The sequence below is a fragment of the Pelophylax lessonae genome (assembly GCF_965119305.1).
Source record: "Pelophylax lessonae genome assembly, chromosome: 4".
In the NCBI taxonomy this organism is placed as follows: domain Eukaryota; kingdom Metazoa; phylum Chordata; class Amphibia; order Anura; family Ranidae; genus Pelophylax; species Pelophylax lessonae.
Window position 1 is genome coordinate 530,023,952 of NC_138771.1, and position 11,704 is coordinate 530,035,655.

An 11,704-nucleotide genomic window follows, 5' to 3' on the forward strand; every position below is an offset into this window, starting at 1 on the left:
ATTGGTGGAGGACCAGCACAGATTATATTAATGAAGAGGATTCGTACATTTTAATCACATATATGGACTAGGGATATTATTTTATTATATGATTTACACTGAACAAAATTATAAATGCAAAACTTTTGTTTTTGCCCCCATTTTTCATGAGCTAAACTCAAACATCTAAGACTTTTCCTATGTATACAAAAGGTCTATTTCTCTCAAATGTTGTTCACAAATCTGTCTAAATCTGTGTTAGTGAGCACTTCTCCTTTGCCGAGATAATCCATCCACCTCACTGGTGTGGAATATCAAGATGCTGATTTTTTTGAAGTATTGAGGGAGTGTGCAATTGGCATGTTGACTGCAGGAATGTCCACCAGAGCTGTTGACCGTGAATTGAATGTTCATTTCTCTACCATAAGCTGTCTCCAAAGGCGTTTCAGAGAATTTGGCAGTACACCACACCAGCCCAGGACCTCCACATCCAGCATCTTCACCTCCAAGATCGTCTGAGACCAGCCACCCGGACAGCTGCTGCAACAATCGGTTTGCATAACCAAAGAATTTCAGCACAAACTGTCAGAAACCGTCTCAGGGAAGCTAATCTGCATGTTTGTTGTCCTCTTTGGGGTCTCGACCTGGCTGCAGTTCGTTGTCATAACCGACTTGAGTCACCATTCAATGGTGTCTGGCACTTTGGAGAGGTATTTTCTTCACAGATGAATCCCGTTTTTCACTGTACAGGGCAGATGGCAGACAGCGATTATGGCGTTGTGTGGGTGAGCGGTTTGCTGATGTCAATGTTGTGGATCGAGTGGCCTATAGTGGTGGTAGGGTTATGGTATGGGCAGGCTTATTTTTTGGACAACAAACACAGGTGCGTTTTATTGATGGCATTTTAAAAGCACAGAGATACCGTGACGAGATCCTGAGGCCCATTGTTGTACCATTCATCCACGGCCATCACCTCTTGTGGCAGCATGACAATGCACGGCCCCATGTTGCAAGGATCTGTACACATTTCCTGGAAGCTGAAAGCATCCCAGTTCTTGCATGGCCAGCATACTCACGGGACATGTCACCCATTGAGCATGTTTGGAATGCTCTGGATCGGCGTATACGACAGCGTGTTCCAGGTATTGCCAATATCCAGCAACTTCGCACAGCCATTGAGGAGGAGGAGTGGACCAACATTCCACAGGCCACAATCAACAACCTGATCAACTCTATGGGAAGGAGATGTGTTGCACTGCATGAGGCAAATGGTGGTCACACCAGATACTGACTGGTTTTCGGACCCCCCAATACAGTAAGACTGCACATTTTAGAGTGGTCTTTATTGTGGCCAGCCTAAAGGCTCTTATACACTTGGCGAAAATTAGACAAAATATCCTCCGATTTTTCTCTCTCTTGCTCAGCGTTCATTACCATTTTTAGTTGACAGTGCATAGTGTTCACAAAATTTCTCGTCTGATTTTTTTTTTATAGACGTTTGTACCTAGACTTCTGGGTCGTCAGCAACTTCAGATCATGCGCGGTCTTTCGTATCTGATTTTTTGCGGATGTACTGCATACACATTAAACGAAAATTGGTCTTGCTGGGGACGGACGATAAAAATTTTGGTATTTGTCCCTGTGTACACACTAGACCAAAATCGTACGATTTTACCTCGGATGGGAATTTTCGGCAGATTTTCTACTAGTGTGTACCCCACTTAAAGAGGTTGTAAACCCTTTTTTTTTTTTTTTTTTGACCCTGCAAGAGAAACACATAATGAGTTAGTATGCATCGAATACTAGCTCATTATGAAATACTTACCTTAGAACGAGCCCCCGCCGTGCCGCCCGCTTAGCTGGATGACGGGCGACATGTCCAGTCGCCCGTCTTCCGGGATCGCGGCATCCGGCCATCTGATTGGCCAGAGCCGCGGTGACATCACTCCCGCGCACGCTCGCGGGAGCCGACAGTCACAGCACGGGGCTCTGAAGAAACGGCACCAGCGGCCGTTCCTTCAGAGTGCATGCGCCAGTGACGTCACTGGATGCATCTAAGGTAAATATCTCCTAAACGGTGCATGTTTAGGAGATGTTTACAGTACCTATAGGTAAGCCTTATTATAGGCTTACCTATAGGTACAAGTGTCAGAGGAGGGTTTATTTCCTCTTTAAGGCACACCTGTGCAATAATCATGCTGTCCTAGTTCCCCGTGGGGGTGTCCATTCCTGGGGTGCCCCATCTAGATATATTCTTGCGTCCTCTCCACAGCCCTTTTCACAAGCTTACAGGTAGTTGGGACAGGGTACGTCCCACCCCCCTCTTTGTCACGTTTCTCTATATATACCACTTAAGATTGCTTCTGCTCCGTGTGGAAGCCCTCTTATACATACCACTTACTCTTTTTGGTTAATATAGCTTGGGTACACGCCCGTGTTACTTTTGTACACCATTGTACTGTACTTTTGATTTGATATTGTTTAGTTCGCCCCGTTCTGTTTTTGCATACTGTGTTTATTTTTTGTTTATTGACAATGGGATATGTGTGCAATGTATGATGCTTTTTGTTGTGCAATGTTGTATCACCTTGTATCATCTGGCCTTGCCATCTCGCCACTTGTTGTTGTTGTTCTCTTTCTATTTTTCAATAAAACGTTTTTTTAAAAAAAAAAAAAAATAAATAATCATGCTGTCTAATCAGCATCTTGATATTCCACACCTGTAAAGTGGATAGATTATCTCGGCAAAGGAGAAGTGCTCACTAACACAGATTTAGACAGATTTGTGAACAATATTTGAGAGACATAGGCCTTTTGTGTACATAGAAAAAGTCTTAGACTCGGTCCACACTAGCGCGACTTGTCAGGCGACTTGTCAACCTGACAAGTCGCGCTCCCTCGCGGTCCATTGACCGCTACAGGACCCGTTCTAATAGGAGCGACACAAGTCGCTCCGACTTAGAAAAAGGGTCCTGTACTACTTCGGGGCGACCTCGGAGCGACTTGCATAGACTTACATTATGTGAAGTCCATGCAAGTCGCTCCGAAGTCGTGGTGCATGGCAATGCACAAGTCGCCCCCGAAGTAGTACAGAGTCGTGTCGCCTTAGTGTGAACCGACTCTTAGATCTTTGAGTTCAGCTCATGAAAAATGGGAGCAAAAACAAAAGTGTTGCGTTTATAATTTTGTTCAGTGTATATTTTATTTGATGATATTATTATTGAATGCACCTGCACTGCAGCCCTACAAAACTGCTTTCTCCTAAAGGGTTTACAACATCCATATACCTCCCGGAGCAACTGATAATAATGAGGTCATATTATTCAGGACACGTCTCCCATGGATTGATCCTAACACAAACAATCTTTCATTTTACCAGCTGCGTATGCAAAATGCCATTTAAATAGCAAACAAATGGTGACTGGACATTTGCATGGATACATATTCAGCCCAGTTTCTGTTCTCCCCAGACGTGACCTAATCCCCAAACTCAACGTGGAAATGAGAACAAAAACACAACAGAAAGGCGCGAGTGTGCGCGCACCAGGAACACAGTACTGGGAACGCCCTGCAGACATTAGTAGAGACGGTATCACCTTTCAACCCGCAGCCAGTTGGCAGTGATGACAAGTAGTGTTAAGAAGACAACTGACACAATGTATACAATCCTCCTGGCTCATTGTGTCTATAGACTCATTATTACTCACAAATATACAATATACTTCAGAAATATGGAGATCTCATTTACTTCTTCAGTGCATGCTGCCATTTCTGAGTACTGCTTCAATAAATATAGTATTACAGTCACTACAATACCATGTTAGTAAAAAATATATATATAAATATTACCAAACAGCAATAAAATATAATATATCCCCTGCGCACAAGTAAAACACTCAGATGTGTCTCATTCAAGACCCTAACAATACCATGTTACTCTATCTAGTTAGTAAACGGTAACACGTGTGACGGTGTGAGCACTCGTCCTTTAGGGCTCGTTTTATTTTTTATTTTCCGTTCAATCAGTGGGTTGAATGAAAACCTAAAAAACCTGACAGATCCTCGCAAGTGATGTGGATGGAAGGATCTCCCCCACCGCGCTATGGTATTCTGACAGCAGGAACTCCCAAGCCACTACTAGAATACACAGATCAGTGCTGGCAGCCATTAGCTACAAGCACTGATTGAATTTCAAATTTCAGGAGGACCGTTTGACAGAAGCCAGTCTTCTGTTGAACAGAGGGCGGTCTACATGTTCCAAAATTTCTGTATGTGTGTACCGGATTCAACATTGCCCACAGAAGAGTGTTCGTGGTGGATCACTTTTCAGGAGGTTTGGAGAGGCCCCCTTCCGCTTCCTTACCGTCTGTTTAACCCTTGAAAGCCAGCACGACTGCAATGCAATGGCCTGCATGCACATATCTGGAGGGCAAGTGCAGCACAGCCCATTAACTTGAATGTATTGCGTTTGGCAGGTGGTGCTGCTGGCTGAATGCAACAGGGGAAAAAAACTCTAGCTGTGCTGCAAAGTGCCGTGATACCTATACAACTTCATCCAGCTGCCTTTTGGAGGGGGGTAAAAGAAATGTGGCTTAACCACCCGTTTTTCCACCCCTCAACCGCAAATGTAAACTTAGCCTCAGTGATTTCCCAATAAAGATACAAACTCTCATCCAACATTTATGGAATAAATAGCAGTCTTTCAGTAAATTAATTATAATATTTCAACTCGATTTTCATCATCTCTAGCACAACAGAAATCCGTCCAATGAGAATTGGAATGCAACTGCAGGCTCTATTGCATTGTATAATTCCTGTGATTAAAACATGTTTCAGGCACTGGGGGCTAAAGGGGAAGATAGACTACATCAGTCTATCTTGGACAAATATGGTGTCGTTTTGTGCTGTTGTTGACTATTGTTTTTGTGAATAATCGGTCCTGCACGCCAACTGCTGTCATTTACACAACACAAGACACCATCTACTACAGCAGTGATCTCCTCTAAACTAGCTGGTGGCTGCAGGAGATTATTGGTTCAGTCTATTAAGGTCTCATGCACAAGAGGTGTTTAGCCCGTGTGCAGTGCCGGGACGAGGTCACCCAGAGCCCAGGGCCAACATGCAACAATCTCCCCCCAAAAACAATGAGCACTAATCTGCATGCTTACCCCCTAAGCATAAATTCCACCTCTTTCCAGTACAAATCCGCATCACTGCTGAAATCCCCCATCTAAGAACAAAGCTTTGTCTCCCATCTAAAGTCCCCCCCCCCCCCCCCCAGCTCAGAAAAAAAAAAAAAAATGTCACCGCTCCTAACATGTATTCTTTACTTCTAAAATTCCCCCTCCTAGTACATGTCTTCTCCCCCTCTCCCCCACACTTGAATAACCCTCTGCCAAAAATTGCCCCCCCCACCTAGCACAAATTTTCTTCCCCCATCCCCTTCCCAATACGAATCCCCTAAATCACCACTGTTAGCACCTCCCTCAAATTTCTCCTCCTAGAAGAATACTTACCCCCTGCAGCCCCCCCAAATTCCCCCTTCTAACACAAATCTCCCCCCAATCTCCTTGTGGCATCCCGCCCCCCATGATTTCACAGTGCGCAGGGCAACTTCCCCAATACCACTTGGTACAGCATTCGGCTGCTGTGTAATTCAGCCTGCAATAGTTCAGCCTGTCATATATGCAGAATTTCAGTGCAAATGTCCACAGATCATGGTGGTATCAATGATGTAATGCAAGAAAGGAGCAAATGTGTGACTGCATATCTCACTCAGTGACATGTCTGGCTGTATGTAGTACACATAGTGCTGAATAGTTCACTGCAACTGTCACCTGCAAGAAGGGAAAAAAGGGAGGGGACATCACTGTTTACAGGTACAATAAGGACGTCTACACACAATCTCCAGGATAGAACTGGGTGTGGAAGGGAGAGACAGGGAGAGAGAGCAAGAGAGGAAAAAAAGAGAGAGCAAGAAAGGAAAAAGAGAGAGAGAGAGAGAGAGCGCAAGAGAGGAAAAAGAGAGAGAGAGCGCAAGAGAGGAAAAAGAGAGAGAGAGCGCAAGAGAGGAAAAAGAGAGAGAGAGAGCAAGAGAGGAAAAAGAGAAAGAGAGAGCAAGAGAGGAAAGAGAGAGAGCAAGAGAGGAAAAAGAGAGAGAGAGCGAGAGAGAGCGAGAGAGAGAGAGAGAGAGAGAGAGAGAGAGAGAGAGAGCGCGAGAGAGGAAAGAGAGAGAGCAAGAGAGGAAAAAGAGAAAGAGAGAGAGCAAGAGAGGAAAGAGAGAGAGCGAGAGAGGAAAGAGAGAGAGAGCGAGAGAGAGAGCGAGAGAGCGAGAAAAAAAAAGAGATAACGCATAAGAGAGTCCAAGAGAGAGAGAAGAAAGACAGATAAAGGATGAGAGAGTCTGAGAGAGAGGAAAGATAAAGAATGAGAGAGTCAGAGAGAGATAAAGAATGTGAGAGTCCAAAACAGTGAGAGGAAAGAATTAAAGGATGAGAGAGAGAGAGAACAAGAGAGTCTGACAGGGCTGCTAATCAGGCAGAACAGCCAGCCCTCCTGTACTGGTCCAGGAACCCATCAGTTTAAAAAGGGGGCCCAGGCACCTGCTGAGCAGGAGATCCGGCTGTACTGTCTTATTGTAGACACCAATCCTCTCCTGCCTCCCCTTGCAGCACTGCCAACTTCTCCCTTGCTTACTCCCTCTGGCTGCACTTACATATTCTTTCCGGGGCCCCCCCCTGTGTGCCCCTTACCCCCACAGCGCTTTTGGCTTCCCTCCTCTCCTCACCTGCCGGCTGCTGCTGCGGTCGCGCAGGGGCCTGTTTCAGGATGGAGAGCAGGGGAAGGGGTCAGTAAATATGTATTTTACTGGTCTCTTCCATTCCTGAATGAACTGTGAGCAATCGGTACCAGTTACTCCTGTGTCCATTCATCACTGAAGCATAGTAAACTGTGCTTACTATGCTTCAGTTTGTGAATAAGGAGGAAGCCTTGGAGCACTTCCTATTCATTCATCTGTGCAGCTGAGGCTACAGAGAAAAGGACTAATAAATCTATGTCCTGTCACTTTTGGCCAGGGGAAGGGGGCCCTTTCAGGTAGGCTGTATGGGGCCCCATGATTTCTAACTGAAGCCAAAGAGAGAGAGAAGAGAGAGATAAAGAAGGAGAGAGTCAGAGAAAGAGGAGAGAGAAAGAACAAGAGAGATTCTGAGGTTCTGAGGTATGTGGGTAGAACTTGTGAAGGAGGGAAGGGACACAGTACCACCTCGTAAGAATCTTATAATTCGTTTCTTGGATCTTCGTGCAAACTGAGGCTTTCAAGGCAAGTGTGTATATGCATTGTACCAGGTTCCGTGTAAATGTACGATTTAAGTCTCTTTCCCACTTCTCCAGGCAGGGTAGGGGCCGGGTTTCTGGTGGGAGCAACAGGAGGCTATACACCTGTAGCACCCTACAGGTAGGTGCTAGGTAAATGTATAGTGGGCCTTCTCTGCCTAACAGCATATGCATGATTTCTTTTGGTTAGGGTGTCATGGTTTCCAGATGTGCCTGCTGAAGGGGAAGTCTCCCCACTGGCTCCTGTCAGAGGCTTCTCATAGGGTAGTGGAGGAAGCCCAATCAGGGAACACATTCAAGCTTGTAACTACCCCAGAAGGCAGATTATGCTGCAAAGGATTCTGGGAGTGGGTATAAGTTTGGGGGAAGCGCGTGACCCGGCGTCTTTGGTGGGAGCAGAGTCCCAGGCGAGAGAGAGCGGCTGTCTCTCCTCCTGTCTGAGGAAGAGGATGTCTCGGGGTGTCTGCCTGGAGAGTTAGAGGAGACCACTCCGGAGGAGGCTCTGGGATCCAGTGTCAGCTAGCTGTAAAGGGGGTACCTAGGTTGAGGACCCTGAAGTAGCAAAGAGGGTACATAGTCAGTGGACCCTGAAGAGCTAAAAGTGTAAAGGGCCCTGAATTGTACAGAGTACCAGTTGAGAGTTGCAGCTATACAGTAATTCACAGCAAGCAACCTCAAGCCAGTGCCAGGCTGGAGAGGGTGGTCAGTGACTTTGCAGTGCAGTAGTGTCAGTAGTTCTATGCTCCACAGTCCTGAGTCTTCTGGACCTCGAGTCGAGGATTCAGCACTTCTGTCAAGGTACAGTGTGTTCTAAGTGTCAGTGAGCGTTGGCTAGCGTCGGCTGGAGTCAAGGCAGCGTTAACAGTCATTTTCTGGATAAAGTCCAGAATTGTATTTAGTTAAGCCTAAAGGAGTATCCCACTACTTCCCTTTTCCCATCCCCTTTATCTACAATATAACCACAAAACCTACATGCCGGAGTTGTCAGTGTCTCAGTTCTCACAGCCAGGGTCGCAGCTCACATGGGCTGGAGAGATAATCGGTAACAATGGCAGACCCACATCAGGCCCAATGCCTGGAATACCTGCCACACACCGTAGACAGTGGTCGTGGTAGGGTGTCTCCATCCGAGTAATATTCCTCAAAAAGAGTGAGATCCCTGCTGAAGGCCTCCGGGGGTGGTAATGTATGTAGGAAGTGGTGTAGTTGCACGGCATTCCAGAATGGGAGCCGAAATCATCCCTGTACGTCGGTCAGTTGTGCTAAAGTGGGCCAGCGGCCGTCACACACAAAGTGGGATGCTTGAAAGCAGCCCCCATCTTTCAGCTGCCGTAGAGAGCGATCAACCAAACCTGGGGAGAAAGCCGGATTCCCCAGAATCGGGAATAGCGTGGAGCTAGCGGTAGTCACTCCCGACTGCTTCACGATGGAGGACGCCACCCGTAGCGTCGCCCCAATGGTAGGGTGCCTCAGAAGGTCCCGAGGTACTGTGCAAAATATTTAAGCTGTAACCAGAGCAATCACTCTCTAAGATGAAATCTAGTCATTGGGAGGGATTTCCTCTAATTGCCTGCTGTGTCTCTAGAACAGAAAATCTCCCCCAAGGGACATAGGTAGGGAAAAAAATACCCAGATAGGGGCTTTGAAACAGAACTGCAATCAGTTACAAAAGACATACATGGATGCAGGTCTGTTTTCATTATTACATTGTTATATTTACTATATTTTAAATGCAAGCAGTATACAGTAAGGCCCCTTTCACACTTATGCAACCTAAAAGTCGCACAATTTTACAGCAATTTTGCCACGATTTTACTGCAATTTTGACTGGACTTGAATTAATGCATACGTCTATGGACTTCAAAACGCATTAAAATCGGCCCAAAGCAGTGCAGGGACTACTCTGAAGTAATTGCAACTAGAAGTCGTGCAGATATGAAGGGTACTCATTGGAAATCATGGCGTACGACTTGTCATGCGACTTTGCAGTCCCAAATCGCAGAACAAGTCGCTCAAGTGTGAAAGGGGCCTAAGTGCCTGAATTGAAATTTAGAATCAGTTACTTTCAATCACTGTACACCAGAGCACAGGGAAGGAGAAGAAGAAGAATAGCATGTCACTCAGCTCTTCTGTAGTGTAAGGAGCGTGCTCATAGCTGGAGAGAGCAGAGCGACAGTGAGATGATCTCATCAGTCTTCTGCTTCTCATTTCACTGTCCAGTCAAAGGGTAGAGGTGGGACAAGACCTGTGCGTGTTACTTAACTGCAGCAGAGAAAAATTAGATCTCGTGCCCTGCCAGACATGAATGTGCTGTGTAACCGGGCAGTGTAAATCTCAAGACTGGACAAACAGAAATAACAATTCTTTGGTAGGTATAACAGCTCCTCTATATGTATCTCATCTGTGTATTTAGCCATTTGCCTGGAGTTCAACTTAATCCCTTCCCAACTCTACCTAAACCAAAATAAAAGCTTTTGTCTTTACATACCATTTTAATATGTCAATTCAATAACTAAAATCCTATATGTCTCATCACTTTCTGCGTCGGTGTCAGTGGTCACCAGGACAAATAGAGCAGATGAATCTTCCCAGTGCAGCAATATAAACCTAGCAAAGGAGCCAACCCCTCCTCACTCCATCCATAACTAGACAATTTGCCTTTATATACACTTGTATTGATGAAAATAAATGCAGAGCTGTTTGCCCTATCAAACCACATGAACATTTCCCTTCTGTGCAAATGGGGCGAAAACAAATGTTATTGGGCTATTTTATCGCCAAGTCAAATATTCTTCAGAATATACAGAAAACAATAAATAGAAAAAAAAAACATATTAGGGCCACTAGATGGCACTGTTGATCATAGGAAATGAATAGTATCTCTCTTATGTTCATTGACAGACGCAGCTACTAGATGGCACTGTTGATCATAGGAAATGAATAGTATTTCTCTTATGTTCATTGACAGACGCAGCTACTAGATGGCACTGTTGATCATAGGAAATGAATAGTATTTCTCTTACGGTCATTGACAGATGCAGCAACTAGATGGCACTGTTGATCATAGGAAATGAATAGTATTTCTCTTACGTTCATTGACAGACGCAGCTACTAGATGGCACTGTTGATCATAGGAAAAAATAGTATTTACTATGATTGTTAGCTCCATCTAGTGGCCATAATGTGTTATGTTCCTGATTCATTCTATGAAGAACATTTGACCTAAAGAGAGAGAAATAGCCTAATAACATAGCCTATTACCCCAGAATAAATGTACATCCAGTTTCACAGGATAGTTTTTTTTCTTATAAATACACCCCTTAAAGTGAACCTTTTGCTTTTCCCTGGCCTGCCCTGCCAGGCAGTAACAGGATGATTTCCCCTGCATGTTGGATGAAGGAAGGATCGTCCAAGGGTCCATCCATGAATCAGATCCCTCTATATATGACCAACTTTATTCTGCAAAGAATAATTCTGTCCTCAAATGCAAACGCCGTTTTATTTCAGAGCAGCAGCGACTTCTTTGTTTACAGCAAAAAAAATAATCCAAGGATGGTGACGAGTCACCTGCCACTTCCCCGACACAAAGTCTACGGCCCAAACGTGTTATTTGAAGGTAATGACTGTTTTCTGGAATAATATTGACACATGACATCCCGGAGCGGTAAAAACAATCCATAAAACAGGAACAATACATAAACACAAAAACGACAACACGTTTAACCCTTTCATTGCTGGGACGGTTTGTCATTTCCCTGTTGGCGGCTGGTTCAGTGACCACCAGAGTGCCTCATCACACAATAAAACATACACATTATAGGCACTGGGGAGATATACAGCAACAATTTAGAATAAAAAATAAAAAAATCAGATAATTTTTCAACATTTGAGAAATACATCGAACGTACCTTTTTTTTATGGAAGCGACAGCTGCCCTGGAAGAGAACAATTAAAAAAAGGATTACATGGCGATCCATGAGAAATAAATACGATAAGGAGGTTAGATCTTAATTAGGTGTAGATACTCACAGCAGCGTCACTTGTAAGCTGTTGTTATGATGGTGCTTTCACTTTTAGCTGAATTACAAGTCCCGGGGTGGAGATTGGACGCCCCTCCCCTTGTCATTGTCACCACGCAGCTTTTTGTCTGACTAGCAGCGAGCAGCATCCTGTGCACACACAGAGGAACTACTGTACTGTATGTGGTTACATGTTACCATTAACTTATTCCTATAGCTACAGGAGAAAAATGAAAGAGCGGAGTCATGGTATTAAATGGTCAGTCTACCCACAACTGATATTTTAATGTTTAGTAGATACTAGTGGCGGCTGGTGCTCAAAATTTTGGGGGGGGGGGGGGCGCAAACAGAAAAATGTAATAGGCATTGTT

The 11,704-nt window shown here is 44.8% G+C and overlaps 1 protein-coding gene across 1 annotated transcript in view; it reads right to left on the reverse strand.

The window, feature by feature from the left end:
• LOC309553272 (uncharacterized protein) overlaps positions 1-11,440 on the reverse strand; it is a 50,662-nt gene extending 39,222 nt beyond the window's left edge. Inside the window, exons 1-2 of the mRNA XM_082254274.1 lie at positions 11,344-11,440; positions 11,223-11,249 (exon numbers count right to left, since the gene is read on the reverse strand). The gene's annotated coding sequence lies outside the window, so the exon portion shown is untranslated. The remainder of the gene's footprint in view (positions 1-11,222; positions 11,250-11,343) is intronic.
• Between the last annotated feature and the right edge of the window lie 264 nt (positions 11,441-11,704).